Raw genomic sequence first — 18,150 nt, 5'->3', positions numbered from 1 at the left:
CAACTTCTAAACTTTCAAGCTACTAGTTTCGATTCATTCTTAAAAGTTTATGTCACTTCTGCAAACCTAACCTATTTTTTTTGAAGACTTGAAAATGAAAATTTGATTTAGTTCCCTATTCCTTCCTTGAATATAAACTCATTTATCGTAATTTTAATTACTAAACCCGAGATTTCGTTAAATTTTGTCCAATTTCTGTTAACTTTGATCTATTTATGACTTCTTTGTCAAAGTTAAATGTTACATTTTCAGGGATTTGACTCCCATTTGGCTTTAAAAGTGAAATCTTTATTTCTATTTTGGCTTTTTGCAAAAGAAAATTTGAGTAGATTACCTTTCTCTTATTTTGATTTTAACGTTGATCGGATGTTAGCACTAGTTATTTGAAACGTTTGATAACTTGTTCTACGCTTGTCGGCGAATAGTTTTTGTTTTAAATTTGTCTCTGACTTGGAAAGTTAGCGTTCTTGTGTGCACGACAAGAGCAATTCCGTTCCATGAATGAGACTTATATTTTTGAAAACTCTTCATTAATGTTTTTGAAGGTATTTTGATTTTTGATTTATACAAATGATTTGCCTTTTGACCTTATCTTTGATTTGGAATGAGATGTTCTTGAATACGTAACGAGAACACTTCCGTTCCTCGATGAGAGTCCTGTTACTGTTTAAAATTTTAGTTGAAGCTCTTGAAAGAATTTTGATTCTTACGATAAGTAACCTTTTAAATGTTTTAGTTACCGATCTCAATTCCAGTTTTATTTTCATAACCTTCCATTTCTACTTTCAAGTTTCGAGGACGAAACTTTTTAAAAGATGGGGTGATTGTAACACCTCGTATTTTATTAAGTTGGATAAAATTCTTTTAATTGCTATTTTGAATTTAATTACATCATTTAACGATTTATATATATATATGCTTAGCTAATTAATTAATTTCATCATAATTCGATACGTTAATTTTAATAATCATTAATAAGTTTATTTAAAGTTAGTTCGAGTTTATTGAAGTTAGTTCGAATTTATTTATTTAATAATTTCCGTTTCTTTACGAGTCCTTATGAAAGTTGTTTTAAGTAAACCCGAGATGGATTTTGGGAACAAACCGTCCAATTAGCTATTTTGAGCTTATTTCACTAAATTAGCAATTTTTATTAATATCCGTTAGTTTCGTAAAAATCGCTAATAATTCCGATTCAAGCTGATATCGTATTATTTCCGTTAACTAACTGAGTTTATTTTATTTTCACTCATTAAATTTATTTATTATTGATTCCATTTTATTACTGAGACTTTTACTAAAACCGATTTTATTAACTCGAAACGGTTTTAATAACTATCGAAGTTTCATAACGATGAAGAAACGTACGTATAATAAATAGCAGGCTGGCAGGCTGCTGCCTCATTTTTGATTTCCCACGTCTCTTTCTTCTTTTCCTCTTCTTCGCCCTTCTTTTTCCTTCTACATTTACTTCTTCAATTTTTGTCTATAATCCGTCCCCGGTGCTCCGTTTGTCATCCGTTTTCAACGCTTTTCATTCCACAAAGTGGTCCTCTTATCGTTTCCGTCAATCCGTTGTAAGTAAAATTCATTTTCGTCATGTATTTTTACAAACCCATTTATATTTTCAGCTTTATTTATTATAAGACGGTTGTATGTACTAAAATAGACGGTCTGGTAGAAGATTAAAAAGGTAACGATAACGGATTACTCGATATTACTTGTAAAATATGTTTATTTCGAATGCTGGTTAGTCTGTTTTATAATTGAGACGGTGTATAATTATATATAGGGATCCTTATGGATGTTAATTAGTCAGTTGTATAGTTGAGACGGTGTATACTGATATGTGGAGATGATTGAGACGGTGTATACTGACATCTAGGGATCATTTGGGATGCTAGCTAGTAAGTGGTATATTTAAGACGGTGTATGCTGACTTAGTTGGCTCAGCTATGACTGTTTTTAGGCGCGAGAATGGAGTCTTAAGGGGACGATTGGTACTCTGTTTTGGGCAGGGACGAGAGCTGTCATCGTGGGTTTTCACTTTGCATTTGAGGACTGGAGTTGGGGTCGAACTTAGGCATCTTTTGGGTTCTGTTTTGGACTGATTTTTGGGTCAGGTTATGAAGTAGGGTGAAGGGTGGCTATGGGTAGTCGGGTGGTGGTCGTGTCGGACTCTTTGTGGCTTGCTATTAGGCGAGTCTGATGGCCTGGCAGTGGCCTGGCTGTAGCTTAGCTGTGGCCTGGCCGTGGCCTAGCTAAGTCACGAGTTTGAGGCCATGTGTAGTTGGAGGTTAGGCCGAGTTTGAGGTTGTCATTATAACTTTTGAGCCGTGTCTATATATTGTTTTGACGTTAGTTTGGTTTATTTAAAATATAATTAAATAACCGTCTCTTATTTTATATAACGATAATTCGTTAATATCGTCCTTTCACATAATTATTTTAGGTGCCTCATATGTGGTTGAAGATGAAGAGTAATTTTGGGTTTAGAAGCTTTCTCAAGTTATTACTTGTCTCTTTGCTAGCGTAAGGTAACTATTCCGAGTTACTCGACGAATTAATGTCACATTAGTAGTAAATGTTGTGCTTGTTGTTTGTTAAGTGTTTAGGTGATTGATAATGTGTTACTTTCGTTTTTTTTTACATGATAGAAATTGGAAATAGCATGAGAATAATTTTGTGATAAATTTTGTGATTTGGGCCAAAGTAGGCCAAGACTCTGAGCTGGGCCAGATTGACCGATCGAGTTTGGTCAAACTAGGTTTAAACCAGTCAGCCTCGATTTGACCAATGACCCGTCGCGGGACTCGGGTCGAGGGTTTGTCTTTGAGGTGAGATTGGTTGTAATTGGAGGTTTTATGTTATGCCTTGATATTTGTAATTATCATTTCACATGTTGGTTGTTGGATGCTTTGGATGCCTTATGCTTGAGTCTTGTTGCCTCTTTGCCATTTTAGCTTATTCTCATGAATTATGAGATTAACGGTTAGCTGGGATTTGGATTATTATTGATATTGGAGATATTGTTGGATTGTCAGCTAAATATGCTCTTGCGTAACATTTCATATGCTAGGGTGTGTATGATCATTTGAGTGTGCAAGTTTGGACTCTTTGCCTCTCTTATGGTTAATTGGGTGTCCTACTTGTCTTATGTGGTGTGGGCTAAAGTATTCAAGCTGGGACTAGCTGGGACTAGGTCCTAGGTGAGTATTTCGGCCTTCATCATAGATAGGTCTTTATAGTCTTTGACGAGTGTATGTTCACTGCTCAATATCCTTTGTGTTCCTGACTTGGTGGGTTTATATCCAAGTTGGGGCATGACCTCGTTACTTATTTTGAGAGTAAGTGGTCAGCTTAAGTACTAGCCAACCCTTTGGTGGACTCCTTAGGGTACTCACATGGTTTTATAAAATTGTGGGTCTTGGGTGCGGTGGTCCGTATCCGCATGTCTAGGTCTCCAGTGATTTAGGACTAGGGTTGTGTTGTGTCTTGGCCATGTTTTTATAGAACCTCTGAGCCAGGATACCGGTTCGATTACCTTCCCTACCTCGTGGTATAGACTCGAGTTACAAAGTGACTATTGACCGTGCTAAGAACTTATGCCTGTCTTTGATATATTGTCCTTTCTTGTTTGATGATTCTATGAATCATAGAAGGTGAGATGCAAGCCGGCTATGGTTGATAGAGTTTGGATTCGTGGATGTTATGTGATTCACATGATAGTGTAGTATGAGTCGGTCTAGTATTCGCATGCTAGGACTATGTGTTGTTATATTGTTGTTCACATGATAAGCACGATTGTCTAGCATCTATATGCTAAGGCTATGTGTGATTCGTATTCATATTCTTATGTTTACATGTTATATTAATTATGACATTTCGTGGCTGGGAGAACTCGGAGTTACTCCCCACTGACTGTGGCTTTCGTATTTGTATAAAATGCGAATGATAGGTAGGTGATGCATATATGGGGTACATGGACGAGTTAGCGAGCAAAGTAACCTTGGAACCTAGATTGGCTTTATTTTATTGTGACCCTTAAACACTTTTTATGTCACATACATTTTAGGGACATATGTCTCCCTCTTTACATTTGGTTGTATAATTTGCTATTCGCGACTTTAGCGATGGTTATGTTATGACACTTCTAGTTAGACCTTGTATGTTTGACACCTTCCAATTTGGATATCTTTATAACAGGTTCAGGTTTTAAAATTACAGGTTTTTACCCAATTGAACCTATTACAAACATATCCATGAAGTTTTATTCTAGAATTACGTGTTTACTTTTCCGCGATAAGTGAGGGTGTCACACTGTTGTTTAATAACAGTCTGCTTTCTAAGGCAACAGTAAGCCAGACTATTGCTTTAGCTTGTGTCACTTGAAGGAAGTCTTCAATTTCAAAATTACTCATATTTCCAAATACAAACTTCTATTTTTGAAATGTTCATTTCTGATATTTGAATTTTATGAAAGGTTGTTTTTAAGAAAAGAATATTCAAATGGCATCTTTCAAAAGGTTTTATCTCAAATTGGAAATACCTTTTATCATATCTTTTGGAAAGAGGAACTTGTTTCTTTCCAAAATTGTTTCTCTAAAAATGTCTTCACTTGGTTGTTAATCTTGATTTGACTGATTTTCAAAGGTCTTTTAAAGATAATAACAAAGCTTCTTTTCTTCTTCAACCTTTGGAAGAATGCCCCCTTTTATGCAAACTTGGTTAAGTCAAAAATATTTGTTTTCTATCATATGTCTTGACCTCTAAACCCTAGTTTGCTTCTCTATAATAGGAGCACTCTTCTCCTTCATTTCTTAAGACTTTCCTGAGAATTTCAAAGTGTTTTGCAAAATTGTTTTTAAGAACTTAAAGCTTTTTACTTCCTTTGCAAAATATTCCTAAGTCTTCCAGTGACAACAGTCTTCACTACCGTTGCCTTAAGTATTGCATTCTCTTGCCTAGAATCGTTTGATCAATAAGTTGTCCTTATCAATTCTTTCATAGAATCAGTTTGAGGAAAGTTCATCTTCTAAACATTCTAGTTAGAGTCTTGAGTTTCTAGACGGAGTACTCTTAGAACTCGTGTCGCAACCGGAGTAGGTTGTTGGTCCTTTTATTGTAAGTGTTTAAGTAGTCGGAGTAGATCACTTTACTTATTAATAAAAAAAGATTGGACGTAGGCCCTTAGAGTGTTGGCTGAACCAATTCAGAAATATCGTGTTGATCTCTCGTTACTTTTATTTCCACTGCATTTATCTTACTTATTCCTCACTCACGTTTTTATTTAACAACAGTTCCTGATACTGTTGCTTTTGGTCAGTAGCCTTATCTCATGTGCTAAGACAAACAAGCAACAGTCAGATCAGCCGTTGCCTTACAACGATCATTCTGAACAACGTGATAAACTCTTAATGAATCAATTTATTTGATGTATCCACTTGTTCTTCATTTTATCAATCAACTTGCTTTAATTCAATAAAGACTAAGTTGAATTTTGAAAATAGTACCTAATTCACCCCCTCCCTCTCTTAAGTACTTAGAATCCTAAACTCTTCACTTTAGGATCACTTTTTCTTAGAATTCCTAGACCCAAAACTTGGTTACCCCTTAGGAACTTATACTTGGCCGCCTTCCCGTCGATGTTTTCCATTAAGGCCCCACACCCTAGCACAATCCTTACATATCTTTTAGGTCTTACCCTCAACTCCTACGTAACTCCGGAAACATCTCGGGAAAGAAGTCTCATGTATGATTTCTTCTTATGGCTGGCGATTTTCTTTACGTAGTCCAATGGACTTTAAACGACCCTCCCCGGAAGTCGACAGACTCTAAAATGTTTCCGACAACAGGTCCTTGGCTCAGACCCCTTGAGCCGCCTCGCGTCACCATAGTCTTCAGGTTGTAATCTTCGATTGACCTGAGGGCTATACTTTGACTTTCGCCTTGTCCAAGCCTCAGTCAAAGTGGGGGCTCTTCTGTAGACACCTCATTTATGCACCTCCCGCCAAACACATAGTGATGATTGGGCCGCATGTTTAACATATGTCGCAATTTTATGACGTTTTATAAATCGGTTAATATAAGGTGACTCGTACACTTCTGTCTACCCCTTGGTTGTCATCTAGGTATCATTAAGGTCGTTTTGGCAGTAATTAGAGTACATTTGGAGTCCGGGTCAACAACCGTCTTCATTTCCTAAAACCGTCAAATTCCTAGTCAAAAAGCAATGTGCTTGTCTACCTAAGGTTAGGATATCATAAAATGTTATGAGTATATCTCATTTGAGTCCCATGTCATTTCTTTGGGCTAAACTTAAAGTTTACATTACAAAATGTGCCGTTCATTTAGCTAAAATGATAACCCGATATTTAGGCCCGTTTTACGAGCTGATAATGGCTTTTTTGGGTCTGCCTATTCACAGAAAGTTCTAGATCTTTCTCTTAGCTTTCCAAGGCCACCGAAATCAACTTAATCTGAGTCTTGTAGAGAAAGTTATGCCTAAAAAACGACCGGCTGTCAAACGCGTTTTCTTGCGCAGGAGAATACTACCCGAGAAAGGACGCACCAAATGCTGCGCCCCTTCTGGGAAGTGCAGCACCTACTGCACCTTTTCTCAAGGCTTTAATTTTGTCCAATTTTCCTTGTTTCAACCTAAGTCGGTTGTTTCCGGATCTTTCCTTCCATATCGCTTTCCTAAACCCTACCCCTCGTGATTAGTATAAATAGAGGCCTTCGCCTCACATATTTTTCACCCGAGTGTCCGTCCTTCTCTTCTCCCTTTGCATTCTAAGACCACGCTCTTGCTTTTTGATGCCTACTTGCTTGATTAATCGACCATGTAAGCTCAGATCTTTCTGAGTACCAGTCACGTTTGTATGACCGACCAATTTGACCACTACACAATCAATTAAATCAACTTGTTCTAAATCTTTTTTCAAAGGCACTTTCATATTTGAATAGACCGAGTCGAGTTACCACTAAAAAACCTATTTAGTTAAATCTCGTGACGCTAACATGTAAGTCTAAGTGATGTGACTCTTAATTGCGCACATTTAGTCCCTTAATTGAACCTATTTTGCATACTATTATAACATTTCATGGCCATTTTATCCGTCTAATCCTTTCTATTTTGCTTTCCTAGTGCATTTTATATGTCTTATAGGAAAGGAGATAATGAGGCAGAATTCCCGTCTCTTGTGCATATTCGGAAGCTTTTTGACGATCTTAGATGGACTAGTATGAAGAGGAGGCAAGAACGATGACCAATGAAGTATGAATAAATAGTATACGTAGATCATGGGTTTCTAAAGCAAGAGGTGGAAAACTATATGAAGATCTGTGCGTCCTAAGCACAAGACGGGCGGATTGCCTGGTCCAGATCCCAGCTGCCCGAGCACAGGACGAGCGGATCCAGCACCTTTGATTCGAGCGTCTTCCCTGCAAGACGGGCGGATTCCTTCACAGACTGACCGTGCTTCAAGCTGATCCGAGCGGATCGTGATAGGACTAGCTACGTGATATGCGCGATTCCTTCGGGGCTTGTATTTCCCTACTCAACACTTAGTAATGCTATTTACTAATCTACCCTTGCTTAACCTAATGATGTACCACTATATATACTCCATTTGTAATAATCAAGAGATTAAGTTCCCTTAGCTTAGAAGAAGCCCTCTTAGTGGAGGCATGGTCCCCTTAGATTAAATCAATCTCTCTTAGATTAGATTAGATTAGGAGTAGATTAGAATAGATGAATCTCAACCATTCCACATTAATCTTTCCTTAATTATTATTCAAGGTTATTATTAATGGGTAATTGAATATTATTGGGTTATTATTTGGAAAATTGACAACTCTTCATCAATCAATCAAGTTCTCTTCTATTATTCTTTCCTTTCCATCTATCCATCTTATGTTTGGTACAATTCCTTTACTCTTTACTCTTTATTGCTTATTTCCTCATTCTCTTATCATGTTTATACTTGTTGTATGTGATGATTGACGACATTAATGACATGTTTCCCATGATAATGAGTGAGTAGTTTCCTAGCTAGGATTAATGGGGAATTAAGGGAAACCAACATGGGGATTGATTCATGCTTAATCTAATATGTCTTCATAATTAATTTGCTTGCTTGTTGTGATTTCAACTTATGCACATGTTATGTTTGATGAAATGCGAGCCTATGAATCCTTGCATTTTTACCCATCACCTACCTCTTCAATGAGGCTTGTTAGCATATAAACCAACTCGAGCCTCATTAGACTATGCATATAGTTAGATAGGAAAGATTAAGTCGACTTGTAGGTGTTGTACAATCTAATCGATTCGGCTCCGGAACCCAAACCTTCTTAAGTATTGTAAGCTTATACACCAACTCGATCCCGTCACAACAATAAGTGCTTGCTATATAATTGAGAAGATGTTTGTATGATCTACTCCCATGAATACCCTATGAACCCACGATATCCTAGCACTTTTAGTTATTTGTTCACATCTTTTGATTTATTGCTTGCTTTACTTTATTGCTTTTACTAGTTTAGAATCAATAACTACAAACCCAAATCAATTGTGACACTTGCATAAATTGAGATAGATAGACTTAGAACCCAAAGAACACCGTCCCGTGGATCGACCTCGACTTAACCACTAACTAGTTGTTTGTTGAGAATATAAATGTGATTGATGAGAGCCCCAACGACACTCTTCATCAAAATGGCGCCGTTGCTGGGGACGGTGTTGTATGATTAAGTTCTTGTTTGTTTATCTATTTTAATTTTGCTTTAACCTTGAGGAGCTTGTTCCTCAAGGTCGTTTTTACCGTTATATTGTAGTTTCCATGTTTGTAGTTGTATCTTTATCTTGGTTATGATGATGACCCAAGACTTGGTACATGGAGTATGTGGTGGATCTTTTGAGTATGACTATGGGTATGGGGATTTTGAGGAGCAAGTTAACACAAACCTACCTTACAACTCATACAATGAAAATCCTAACTACTACCCCAAATTTTCCCACTAAAATCACCACATTCAATATCCACAAGAATCAACCACCCAAAACTCACTTTACAACCAATTCCAAATGCCACAATAGGAGCACTTTAACACCCACCCATAACAAGAAGATGAGAATGAATTTGACATTCAAGGTATGGTTCTCCAAATGATGGGAGATCAGCAAAATTTCTTCAAACAAGTGCTAGAGGAGAGCCAAAATAGGGACAATGTTCTTCAAAGCATTGTTACCCATGGTGAGGAGTTGGCAATTCAAATTGACCAAATGAAAGAAGCCCAAGTAACTACTCCTCACCATTCCTTAGACATTGATCATGAATGCGAGTTTGAAGGAGTTACCTTTGATGAGAAATGGGAAGAGCCAATCTCCTTGAGCTCTTGTGAGTATGAAAGTGTGGTATTTGATGAAGAAGACATGATGTTGAGTAGGCCAAATACTCTTAGCCTTTGTGAGTATGAGGGTGTAACTTTTGATGTGAATATGGAGATGGTGGAGAGTGAACTATTGAAGAAAGATTAAGCCCCTATTTATGATTCTTATGAAGATAACCATGATGACAAGATCGTGAAAGAAGCTTATGAAGAATATGCCTCTTGCAAGGACCTTTGGAATAGGGGAGAAGAATAGACTTGTGGAATCACCTTACTAGAGGAGCCCATCCTTGAGAAATTCGTGGTATCCTATCATGAAGAAAATGAATGTCTCTTCCCTATTGCCTATAAAGACCATCTCACACTCACCATGGAGCCTATGATTGTTGGAGATGCTATGGTGGATCTCCTATAAAAAGTCAAATCATCATATAAAGGGTACTTGGTGGAAAAGCTCAAGAACAAACTTGTTAATATACTTACTTGTGGAGGTTTGGCATCCACAATTTCAACTCTTAAAGTGTCCGGTCATCAGAGTTATGAGAATTCTCCTTCTACCTTGGGAGGATTCAATAATCAAAGAGCTATCGTCATCACCGAAACTAGAAGAAAAGTTGGTAAGTGGAAGTCTCCGGACAAAAATGAGCCATACTTCATTCCTTATGTTGACAAGAATCATGGGCATGTCGGTTTGAAGCATTAGAAAGATCCAAGTGCCAAGGGCAAAGTGAAAGAGAGAATGAACGACAAGTTCCCTTGGCCAAGCTTTATTTTGAATTGTAGCAAACCATACTTATGCTTATTTGGAGCTTGTTCGCAAGCCTTTGATCTTCTTCTAAGAGCCTTGAGCTCTATGGACAAATAATTTAGACATTTCAAACTAGTTTGGTGGAATCCTATCTCAAACCACCATTTGTAATATATTCCATCCCATAATCTTTACATTGTATAATATTGTATATACCCTTATTTTTCTTGTATTTTCCTACATGATAGTAGTGAGATAGGGTTGCTTACCCATTTATTGAGCATATTTTCAGAAAAAGATAAAAAGGAATCACAAAAGGGTGCAAGGGAAAGAATTCGAATGAAAGAAATGAGGGATTGACGAAGGACGGCACGAGACGCTCGTCCCGACAGCAAGACGCTCGTCCTGAGCCTTGCTTCAAGCAAAAATCAGCACTGTGTAAGAATCCGCCCGGATTTTGGAGGAGACGCTCGTCTCAAAAGAATCCGCTCGGATTGTCCTTCGAACGCTCGTCCTGGGAAATGCTTTGGGAACATTTCTGTAGTGGATCACAATCCGCTCGGATTCTCAACAATCCGCTCGTGCCACCAGAGACGGTCGTCTTTCCCATGATCTGCTCGTCCCCAACTGGATTTAAAGCACCCAGGCTCACTGACTTTGAATCCGCGTGTCGTCCCAGAAAGACGCTCGGATTGCAGCTTCATGACGCTCGTCTCGTGCACGAGACGCTCGGATCGGCACAACGTTTTTCTAAATCCTCGAATTATTCGCCCGAGCCCGGCCATGGACCGCTCGTCTCCCACCCTGTTTCCTTTATAACGACACCCCCACCATCCCTCATTTTCCTTATCCTATCTTCTAAAAATCTCACATCATCATCTCTCAAAAATCCCCATCACAAAAACCAACCCAAAACCCTAACTTTTCAACCAAAAATGATGAACCTAAGAGGCAAGGGCAAGAAATCCGCCGAGGCCGCACCTAAAAAGCGCAAGGGCACTTCTTCCTCCACCCCAAGGGAGGCAAGGGGCCATCACAATGTGGTGATACAAGGTGTTGAACGACTCGAATACTTCCCCGAGGTAATCTTCACTTGCGATGAACACCGCCAAAAATTCATACATTTGCTAGGTAAGCATTACGAGCCCACTCAATTTATTGATACCGCTGCTTTAGAAGTTCTAGGTATAAGGTATCAAACCGAAATGTTCTTCGATGGTTTGGGTCTCCGGAAGTTATTCTATGCTCATGAGGATACCTACCTAAGTCTTACCCTCGAGTTTTTGTGTAGTCTCCGCATCGTCACTAATACTCAGAGAAATATTTGTTTGGTTTTCCGATTTTGTAATCAAGACCATAGGTTAACCCTTGACAAATTCACAAACATTTTTGGTCTTGAAGTGCCGAGGGAAAATACCGACAAGCCCTCCGACTTCACCGTTCACAACATTTAGAGAGCCATCTCCGGGAGGGAACTCTTTGCCTCAAAACAATGCTATACCTTTGCCATCCAACATCTGGTGATTTAAATCACCGAGCGCTTTATAGCCGGAACCATCAATGGGAGGCTAGAACAAGATAGGTGCACCCTTCTTGACTTGACCTTCTTAGAGTCCTACTGAAATGTTCAAGGGACAAGGGCTTACAATTTCAACACGCCCCTTGAGATGCTTACAAGGCTCTTTGATTATGCTCAAGTGAATTCTAACATTAAGTCCTTTGTGATGGGAGGCCTAATCACAATGTTGGCAAATGATCTTTGCCCCAGGTTTAACCTAAATGGGGCCTATGAGAAGCTCCAAGGGAGCACTTTAATTGACGAAGATGTTATCTTCAACCACCACCGGTGGTGCACTTACAATCAAGCCGGAAGTGTGGAGTAATTTACAAAGGGATGCTCTTAAATTGTCCTCATGGGGTGGAACGTACCACCTACCGAGCCACGGTTAAGTCGGTACTCACCTACACCGACCTACCTCCTCAACATCGAGATTCACCCCAACCCACCACAAAGAGAAGAAGCACCTCGTCAACCCCGTTAACCTCGTGAGTTGCCGGAACGAGGTAATGCACCACCATCATATGTGCCCATTCCACCCTACTCGACACCATATGTAACTTTCGCTCCCCAAGACCCAAGAGCCCCAAACATGAATGATTTAATGGAGCTCATGCAACGTGTCGATCATGGATTTTACGATGGGAGGGTTGACAACTACTTGGCCCAGTTGTAACACCCCCATACTCCAAGTGCCTTACCAGGACCACTCAGGTATAAGGATGCCACCATCTCGGTTCCCCGAGGCAATGATAATCATAAGACAATAACGAAACATACTTAAAAGTATATAATGTTTAAAGTGATTACATAGCAATTCCAAAATGATAAAAGAAATACAAGATTCTCAGACGGTCTACTGCTAAAACTATCAAAGCTATAAAACATCGTCGACACGGCGGAAGACTTCTAATCGCCACGTGATGACTTATCCCGGCTATCCCATACGCGTCATATCATACTCGCTCAATAATCGCTCACCACCCCGAATGGATCACCACGCTTTTAAAACATTTAAACGGGTCGATACTAATCACACAATTCAATATATATCAAAAATAAGATAAACCGACGCTTTAACCGTCACACACACAACCACACCAATTCCAACAATCTCAATCACCGATCGTCCACCGGACCACCACGCCATGGGGGACCGCAGCCGTACCCACCAAATCCCCGCTCCTCATAATGAGCGATAACCCTGTCCATTAATGTGCACATCCCTTCTGTGGCGGGTTCCACAGAAGGCGAAACTAGGGCGTGAAGCCACTCCCGCAAGTGACCTCACTCGGTAGAGGACACGCCTCGAGAACCATAGACAAACAATCACAACCACAATCACACAGTAGTCACAATACAATTACTATATCAAACAATCAATCTCAACACATCAACAATCATCCCATTATGGGACTAATACCGAGTAGAAATCCTACCCGGAATGAAGAACAACACAATCGAGACGGTCTCAACAAATTGTATAAAAAAGCCTCTTCTACAAATCCTTCTCCTATCATACATACACATAATCACTACCAATCATTATCTACAACAAAACCCCCAATCCCAAAATTAGGGTTTAACGAAACTTGACGAAATACTATAAAATTGGTATGTAGATCTTACCCTCGACGCAAGGATCACAAAGGTAAAAAGAACAATGGAATCTGACCTCTCAAGCTCCGGGATTTGTCAACAACACGGATGAATGCGAAGAACTTAACTTGAATCTCTCTTTTAATGTTATTAGGTTTGTAAAAGTGTATTATGAAAGTGACGGAAAGATTTATATATTAATACGTGTAATTAACAAAACCCGTCGAATTATCACCCGCTAACCGAGCTACTCGATCGAGTAGCTAAGGTACTCGATCGAGTGCCCCCTTACTCGATCGAGTATCCTAGTTACTCGATCGAGTACCCAACAGGTCAGAAACTATTTTAAAACTCAACTCACCCTTACTCGACAGAGTAAGGCCTACTCGATTGAGTACCCAAAGACTCATAAATACGGAGTATTACAGTCTTCCCTCCTTAAAAAGAACTTCGTCCTCGAAGTTCAACCCATACATAAAAATAAACATACTAACTCGGTCAAGACGCAACAAAGCTACTAAGAACTCAAAACAAAACCCCAACTTACAGAACATGAAACCATGAACTCTTAACACCAACTCTACCAACTATTCCTACCTCCACACCTCGCTCACGATGTCGTATCAACTACAACAGAAACTCTCCCGACACTAACTCCATACATAACCAACTACATAAACATCAAAGGGAATGTTACATTCTACCACCCTTAAAAGGAACTTCGTCCTCGAAGTTTACTTACACTCATAAACATCATCATGCCACTATCAAAACTCTCGAACTCCTAAACATCACACTACTACAAGCACGGCCATGGCCTTTTAACAACATCAACCACAAAAAAAATCCCTCCTTTACGCTATGCTAACACTCTACTTCCAATTATTTTACAACATGCACAACCATGAAACTCACTTTTATCGCATCCTACTCCTCTTAAGACAAATGTTACGTCCTCGTAACTCACTAATACTAAATCCTTAGTTAAATCATCTCATCATCCTCATCACCACCACATGTCAAAGATAACCGCCTATAACCTCATTTCTATAACCGTTCCTATTTCCAAGGCTTTCTTACTTAAACAGTTCTCATACTTCAATTCACTCTGCACTCCGTCTAACTAATACCGCAAAACCCTTAGCATAACCAATACTCCAACTCTTCCACATTACCGCAACATGACATACCTCTCTATATAGACTATATAAAACTTCTATCGCCAAAAGCATAACTCACGATCCACACGTGTTACGTACACTCACACAAGATCCTCAAGTTCTTTTCTTTCATCACTGCAAAACTCATACATGACTTAACAAGACACTAAATCCAAACAACCTTCCCTCACTGGCCCAACGAAAGATTAAAACCACTTGCAGCTTTCAGATCATTACCACACATGTTCTACGAACCACTTGCCATGACTATGTGCACCGATGTCTCATCTACAACAAGGTCGAATGTTCTGTACAACCTCTTACAACTGTGCCCTATCAACATAAAATCACTATACCATCATAACAACAAAACATACACAACTCTCTTCATATCATACTCTACTCTCATACCAAAACTGAACTGGTAAGAAACATCAATAAACAAGACAAATGTCTATCTGCACCAACTGAAACTCGCAGGGAGCAACATCAAACAAAACAACAATCTATGTATAACTGGTATGTACTTTCGAAACTCGAATCATAATCATCCCGCCTACTCCACCACAACCGGTGACGACATCGCAACACCACCACCAACAGCCACACCGCAGTGCGAAAATACCCGCATCACAACACTAAATATCGTGCCCGGATCACCACCCGAGGCACCACAACCACATCGATAGTCATCACAACTTACACAATCCCATAAGTACTGGCTCAACATAACTTCTCGAACAAGAAAAACTTACTCAAATCCACTTTACTAAATCACAAGCAACATATTATATGAATTAAACAGATAATAACCTCGTGAATATCATCCTCTTACCATATCACAGTTTGACATGTATCATGAATACATACAAGTATAGCCAGTCATGCCAGATCACTCAAATTATTACCTTTTTGAATATCATTCAATTAGATTAGCGTACTCAACATGCATTACAGAACATTCAAATAACAACTTTATGATAATCACACCATACCACGTCTTGTGAGGTCAAAACCTCACACAAACATTTATATATCACAGACCCGTAATCACATCCAACCAGTCAATCCTGATCACGTAAGTTACCACCAGATAAAAGTTACCTCTCACCCGAGCTTAATTCGTATGCCCCTCATAACACATTCTCTCATTCGCATAACCATCACCTCATGCCAAATATAACCATACCATTAATACTCAACTACTAACAACCGCCTCATATAACCACACCCTATGCTCTCTCTCACAACCATACATATCAATCTGGTCTCTACAAAATCAACCTCTTTAGGATTGCTACCTTTCTAATATATCATCACCCTTAACCACTAGTCACAAATCATAACACTACCACTGTCCTGACATCAAACCTCATACACCCATCTCTAAACATCACGATTTCTTTCCTATCTTTGGTTAACACCCCAAACAACGAACATCAAACCCATCAACAAAATTACCTCAACATTCTTTCCAATACTATCCTTAATTGTATCATCATCTAACTCTCCACCAAAAATCTCGTATCGTGCAAATACTCCACCAACTTCATACTCCCTTAATTCCTCTAAACTCATGATTAATCATGTTGTCCTGACACTTCTGTATATAACCATTAACTTACTTACTCTTAACAGTATCATACATCTCGACGATTCCTTACTTTTATGTCACATAACTCCGGTGAACATTTTTCTCAACTTACTTTTATCCTTCTTTTCTCTTTATACTCAACAATACCATTTAATAGTTCAACTCCTTATTACTTCTATCTAATTCTTTAGTGCTCCGGTTACCTTCTCATTCCGCCAAAGCTCAAATCCCATTATTTCATGTCGATATCATCTCACTCTTTCTTACCATGGATCTTCTCTTATTATGTTATCGCTCACACTTGTCACTAACCTATCCATAAAATCAACGTTCACTTTGTTTTAAACAACTTTATTTCATGCCGTTAAATGCCCAAAGAAATCACACGTAGTTTCACCTCTTAATAAACCAAATCTCCCAAACTCACTCATTGTCTACAAATCCACCTCGCAACATGTCTCCATAAAGTTCACTATATACCACTCTTCTCAACCCCTTTAAAACGAACTTTCACTACATATATTCTTGACCCACACGACTCCTAACCATCTCACTCCATAATTCTTTACACATCTCAAGTTGCCACTATCCAAACCTTCCTTTTAATCTTTTCATTCTCACGTTCCTTAGACCCACATCATCCCTTACCCACTTTCACTTACTTTTACATCACTCAATTTCGCGAATAAATCACTCACCACGTCTCACCAAAACTTGCACCATGCCTCAATCACTCATCAATATTCTTTTTCTTTTTCCACTTCTCAAAGACAACCACATATAGCTCATCTCCTCCCACCAAACTCATACTCACCATAAGGTGCCACTCACCACCCCATAAGATTGGGTAACTTACGTATCAAGACCAACTTACATGTAAAACAATGCATTAAGAAGTAAAATAACAACTTTGAATTAAACATAATATGCAACGAATGTCAAAAATAAGAATATGACCCAATACAGGGGTCACTAGATCGAGTACCGGCCACTCGATCGAGTAGGTGAAGATCAGAAGCACGTAAAACAAATCACCAGGGCTACTCGATCGAGTAACTAATGTACTCGATCGAGTTCCCCCTTACTCGATCGAGTATCAAGGATACTCGATCGAGTACCCCAATTCTCAAAGACTCGGTCCGTTTTAGAAACAGTCATAACTCACTCATTTCTTGGTCGTTTTGGGCGTGTGACCTATCGTTAGAATCGTAAAAGGACAAGCTATCACCTCCAATTGGAATCACATCAAAATCATTTATGCATCTCAAGTTATAAAAGTTTAAAGATAACCTCTTTATAAACGAAAAACACAACTATTGATTTTTACTTCCCAAACGACTTAAACAACAACAAGGTAGACAAAACGACTCAGTACACATAAAACCAGTATTACTAATCTCATTTTACCATCTTCAAAAATCAAGCAACAACATCCATCATGCACATATATTATTTAACTCATTAGTCATGTACTAACCGCATACTTTAAATTTTATAACTTTTCGTAACACAACATTCACATACATTACAAATCTTATTTCCATGTTACTAATACAACAACATTACAAATACACTTCGTGACCCAAACATATTCATAATCACAAAATTCATATTCTCATGCAATTGCTACTCCATCTTTTCCAATCAATTCATCCATTTCCAACACATTACTCATCATTCTCATACACTTTTCTAACAATTCCAACCAACATTGTAAACCAACTATCATGCAACATGCTTTCAATCAACAACATACGAAATCACATTATCACCATCTTTTCTACACATTCCTCATTCTCCACATACATACATCCACCGATTCATGCCACACATCACCATATAGGTACACAATTCACAAGATAAACACATAGCGATCCCGACTCATATCCCATGGTGACCGGTTCAAAATTGTAGGACGAGTTCGCGACTTTAGGACGTCTCCCAAGCCTTTGCATTAGCTCCTACAACCTTTACCCCGGGTTCATTTTAATTGACTCCCTATATTCATTAAATTTATTGGTTACAGGTTTCAGGATCGTCGCTCTGATACCATTTGTAACACCCCCATACTCCAAGTGCCTTACCAGGACCACTCAGG

Source organism: Silene latifolia, chromosome 4 (genome assembly GCF_048544455.1).
Source record: "Silene latifolia isolate original U9 population chromosome 4, ASM4854445v1, whole genome shotgun sequence".
In the NCBI taxonomy this organism is placed as follows: Eukaryota; Viridiplantae; Streptophyta; class Magnoliopsida; order Caryophyllales; family Caryophyllaceae; genus Silene; species Silene latifolia.
Note: the sequence above shows the minus strand (reverse complement) of the source record.